Source organism: Corvus brachyrhynchos, unplaced genomic scaffold (assembly GCF_000691975.1).
Source record: "Corvus brachyrhynchos isolate BGI_N302 unplaced genomic scaffold, ASM69197v1 scaffold72, whole genome shotgun sequence".
NCBI lineage: Eukaryota > Metazoa > Chordata > Aves > Passeriformes > Corvidae > Corvus > Corvus brachyrhynchos.
In genome coordinates this window covers 1,611,520-1,617,122 of record NW_008236763.1, presented here as the reverse complement: position 1 = coordinate 1,617,122, position 5,603 = coordinate 1,611,520, and positions in this window count along the sequence as shown.

The window sequence follows — 5,603 nt, the reverse complement described above, 5'->3', positions numbered from 1 at the left end:
CCCGCGCAGGGAACACAAACCAACCAATGGGAACGAGGCTGAGCAGGGGCAGGGAAGCCCCGGGTCTGTGCCCTCAGGGCCGCTCTCCCAGGGCTACACGGCAGGGGAGGGACCCCCACAGGTGGGAGGAGGAGGAAGAAGAGGAAGAGGGGTGGGGTTGTGCTGTGCTGCCAGCACATGGCACAGGATGGTGTGGGGCTCCAGGTGGGATTTGGGATGGGGATGGGGGCAGGCACACCTGTGGGGGGAGTGGGAGCACTCCTTGGGGTTGCTGACGAAGGAAAATCCTCCTCTGGAGTCATCCCCGTTCCAACTCCTTCAGGATGAGCCCAAAACCTCCTCAGGCTTTCATTTGGCCGCTTCCTTGCGGGGGTGAGGGTCAATCCCACCCCAAACTGGGCACACTGGGGTGACTGGGTGCTCTCACCTGCCTGGGCACCCTGGCTTTGCTGCTGGGGTGGATTCCACCCCTCTGTGGGCACCGCGGGATTCCAGGATTGTGGATCAGCCTGGCTCTGTGGCAGCATTAGCCTGGCACCGTGTTTAACCTCCAAACCTGGATTTTGGGAGAAGAATCACCCAGCTCAAGCTGTGCCACTGCCATGAGGGACCAGAGATGCTCCATCCCAGTCCCTGCTTCCCAAAACCTTCCGTTCCCACTGGGAATGGCAGCCATGGGGTGATGCTGTTTGTCCACCTCCTCCACGTCTCCCACCCCAAAATCTGCTCCAGCATCCCCCTCCCCAACCCAGCCAGCCCACGCTGCCCATCCTTGCAACATGCAAACCCCAAAGCTGGAGTTTTCCAGGTTTCTCCCTCTACTCTTTCTTCTTTAAGTATTTTTTATTATTTTTTAATTGCGCCGTTTTCCAGGAAATTGGAAAAAAAAACCCAGTGGCCCAACACCTGCTGCTGAGCCGGTCTTTCCCGAGAGCCTGGAGGAGCGGGATGTGCAGCTGGGATTGCAGCCCTGTGTTTATGGGGAAAGAGGTGGAGGGGGAAAGGAAATATCTGTATTTTCAGCAGGGGAAAAAGAGGAGGAAAAGAAAAGGGGGGAGAAGAAAAAAAAATTAAAAAGAAAAGAAGAGGTGAGAAAATTGTGCTCATTTGACAAATCTTTCTAATTAGGGGCCAATTATGTCCTCAGATTCCTAATTGGGATTCCGGCAGGTTTTCAGGCTTGTAGGGTAATTACAGGCTCGTAATTCTATTAAGATGGAAATTTGGGAGAAATACCTTATCATAACATTTGGATTTTGCCATCTGTGTTGACGGGCTGCAGCTCGGGTGGGAAGGGGGTGCTTCACTCCCGTGCTGAGCCTGATCCTGATCCTGATCCCCATCCTGATCCTGATCCTCGTCCTGATCCTGATCCTGATCCCCATCTCAATCCTCAAATGGTGCTGTTGGTAGGATGGGAAAAGGGGATGGGGGATCTGAGCCTGGTCTTGGTCCCAGGTTTGTTGTGTCCTCAGCGTGCCAGGAGAGTGGATTTAGGTGGAAATTCCCAGGATTCTGCAGGGCTGGATGTCCCCAGGGCCATCCCTGCCCCATCAATCCCAATCCCGGCGGTATTTCCAACCAGGAGTATCCATCACCAGCCTGGAGGAGGAAGCAGCTCCCTCAGCTTCCTCAGATTTCTCTGTCACCCGCCTGTGCTGGCGCTTGTCCCAGCCCTGGGATGTGTTGGGACACTCCTGTCCCTGTCCCCCCCACAATTTGAGGTTCCCCAAATCCCTAATGCTCGTTTGGATTTGGATTTCGATTTTCCCCCTCTCGGCTAATGAAACCAGCTGCGGGTAATTATTTGAATCTGCATTCCTGGGTGGGAACACAGCTTCTCCTTCTGGATCCGCGAATTTAGAATAAAAACGAAAATGGGAAAGAATAAGAAAATAAAAAAATAAATCATGATAATAAAAAAAAAAAAAAAGCAAACCCCTCCTCTCCAGGAGAGTCTGGCTGCTTTTGATCTTTTGTGTGAGGCCTCTTATCGGGACCAGAGTGGGTTTAGACGCTGGAAGATGCGGGAATAACACTCCACGGAGATAAGCTGCAGCCCCGGCTCGCCTTTGTGTGGCACGTTTGATAGGACTGGGGCGATGTTTACTGGGAGGCTCTGGGAGAGGAGGAGTCCCCAGCACAGCTGAGAAGAAAAATAATTGCTTTTCGCAGGGTAATTAAAGGCTGGGGGGCTCAGCCCCGGGATGGGGTGGGAGCAAAGGGTTGGTTTGCTGGGAAACCCTTTGGATTTTTGGGATGTGGCGGATGGGACTTGTCACTGTCACGGCCACCAGGACCCCTCGTGGGGACACAGGAAATCCCGGGATGCTCATCCAGAGGTGTCAGATACTCCACCCTTGGATTATTTCATTGGGATGAGCATGGAAATGGCAGCGCTGGGTTAAAGGAATGTCCCTGGGGCGCTTTTGGGGTCCCAAACTTCAGGTTTGGGGTGGATCAGGATCCATCCGGAGCATCCCAGAGGCTCGGGAGCATCATTTGGAGGCTCGGGAGGAGCCCCGGATGGGGAAAACTGCTGGGAAAACCCTGCTGGATTTCTCCATCTAAAGGAGTTCCCCAACTCTTACAGGTGCCAGGAGGAACTTCCCAACTTTTCCAGCGCCCAGCCACCCCTGGGCTGCCGAGCAAGGACATTTCTCCTTCCCAGGACCCATCCCTGGGGACACCCAGGAGCAGCCCCCACCTCCTGCATCCCCGGAATCGCTTTCCTATTAATCTGACTTTTTATTATTATTATTATTGTTATTATTATTAAACATCTCTCTTCTCCCAAATCATCTCGGAGCCGCGGCGAGGTCCCCGGTAATAGCTCCATAAATTTCCGCCATAAAAAGTAATGGAGGGAGACAAATGAGATAATTAGGAATAAATCTTGGCGAGGTCTCTATTCATCAACATCCCCCAGAACCGGCCAATATTCCAAATCATTAGCAAAGCCCGTAATTAACAAAGAGCCGAGGCTTCCAGCGTTAATAAAGCTCGCTCAACTCGAGATTATCAGGTAGCAGCTGACGAATCAGCCCTGCTAATATTACGGCCTTTGTTAGGGATCTTCTTTCTTTTTTTTAAAGCTAAAAACCCCGTGTCGTGGGGTTTGGTTTTTTTTTTTTTTTTTTTTGTTCTCCCCTCTCTTCTGCTAAATTTTAATTAGATTTTTGCATCTGTAGAGGCCGAGGGAGGGGACAAAGGGACAAGGTTTTTTTCTTCAATGTTCAGGGATGGTGGCCAAAGAAGAACCTGATGGATTTTGGGGTTTTTTTTAATTTTTTCCCCCATTTTTCTTACTACTTTCGTTCGTTCCTCCACACTGTGGGGAGTCCTCGAGGCTGGGACCAATGAACAGCCAACTTTTATTTATTCTCTCCCTAAAAGCCTCAGGATTTCTGGAATATTTGTGTGGACGGAAGGTGCCAGCTCAGCTCGGTGAAGCTGCCACTCCCAGCACCTCGTTTGGGCTAAAAGCAGAAGGAATTCGCCAAAAATCGAGCGCAGCGATTATTTTCCTGCCATGGATTAGGAATTCCGGGGGGTTTTTGGAGGTTTATGAGGAGTTTTTCTGTCCCCTGCCCACCTGAACAACGTGGGCACCACAAGCGCAGCCCCCCACGTCCTCCATCCTCCCCGGCTGGCACTGAGTGTCCAGAGAATTAAATTTTCACTTAAAAAATTACAAATTAATCACTTAAAAGTAAGGCTGAAAAGGTTTTGCAGCTGCAGAAGAGCTGCAAGGCTGCTCAGCCCCCCTGAAACCCCAGGGAAGCGCAGTTCGGGGTCTCACTGCCCCCGTTTCAGCCTCTGCCATCTCTTCAAACTCTCTTAAAATCATTCATTTGGGGTTTTTTAGGCTAAAAACTGCTTCAGATCGAGCAGGGTAAAATCTTTGCTCGTGCTGTGGGTATCCCCAGAGGAGGTGCAGCCGCTGAGAATTTTGGAATAAAATCCTGACCCTCGTGTCTTGATTTTCCTTGATTTTTCCTTGATTTTTTCTTGACTTTTCTTGATTTTTTCCTCGATTTTCCTTGATTTTTCCTTGATTTTTTCCTTAACTTTTCTTGATTTTTCCTTGATTTTTCCTTGATTTTTCCCTTGACTTTTCTTGACTTTTTCCTTGATTTTTTCCTTGTTTTTCCTTGATTTTTCCTTGATTTTTTCCTTAACTTTTCTTGAATTTTTCCTTGATTTTTCCTTGATTTTTTCCTTGACTTTTCTTGATTTTTTCCTTGATTTTTCCCTTGTTTTTCCTTGATTTTTCCTTGATCTTTTCCTTGACTTTCCTTGATTTTTTCCTTGATTTTTAACTTGATTTTTTTCTTGACTTTCCTTGATTTTTTCCTTGACTTTCCTTGATTTTTTCCTTGATTTTTTCCTTGATTTTTCCTTGACTTTTCTTGATTTTTTTCCTTGACTTTTCTTGATTTTTTCCTTGATTTTCCTTGATTTTTTGCCTTGATTTTTTTTTTTTTTTTTTTTTTTTTTTTTTTTTTCGTTTTTTGTTTTTCTGACTCTTTTCCCTCGGGCAACTGGGCCCAGTCCGAGCGCGCTGGTGGGGACTGGGCGAACTGGTGGTGGGTGGCTTCACTAGAGGGCAGCATCCTGCCTGGAATAAAGCTGCCCGGAATCCCAGGAATTTGGGATGAGCCAGGTGGGAGCATCCCAAGGACTTCGCACCTGGAAGGGTGAAGGTGTTGGAGGCAGCGGGGCTGCGCTCCGGGAATGCCGCGGCTGGGATCCATGGGTTCATGGACAACCCCTGGTTTGGGATTTGGGAGAGATTTGGGGAATGGCTCCTCCGGGAGCCGCTTGTTCCCAAAATCTGGAAGGGTTTTGGGAGTGACTCCGCTGCTCGACCGGCACGGGGAGGAGGCTGAGCACGAGCAGGAAGGGTTGGGAAGCTCCAAGCGGGATAAAAGGGGCTGGAGCAGCGCAGCCGGGATAAAAGTGGGGCTGCACGGTGGGAATTCCCGGGAATTCCTTCCCAAATCCTCAGGCAAACCCCAAATCAGGGAGCAGCAAGGTGGGAAAAGGCAGCGCAGGCAGGGACAGGGGGGATTGGTGGGATTGGGGGGATGAGGCTCTTTAGAGAGCCCGAAATTCAAAATCCTTCCTTGGGATTCCAAAGGATTCCTTTGGGCTCAGGCACAAATCAGAGGGGTTGGGCTGGGAATGGGCCGGGAGCGCCCCAGCAAATCCCAAAGCGCAGCTCCGGGATTGCCCGGCCTGGAATGGGGCAGGAGGCCCAGCCTGGCAGGGAAATTCCATGGAAATTTCCGGGCATTCCAGTGCCGAGGGAAAAACCGCACATCAACAGGGAAAGGGATCCCACAGGGGATGGAGGGAACCAGGGACTGCCGAGGGCCAGGGAGGGGAAACAGGGAGCTGGGCGAAAGAAATAAAAATAAAAATAGAAATAGAAATAAGAATAAGAATAAAAATAAAAATAGGAATGAAAATAGGAATAAAACCAGGAATAAAAATAAAAATAAAAATAGAAAATAAAAATAAAAATAAGAATAAAAATAAAAATAAATAGAAAATAAAAACAAGAATAAGAATAAGAATAAAAATAAAAATAAGAATAA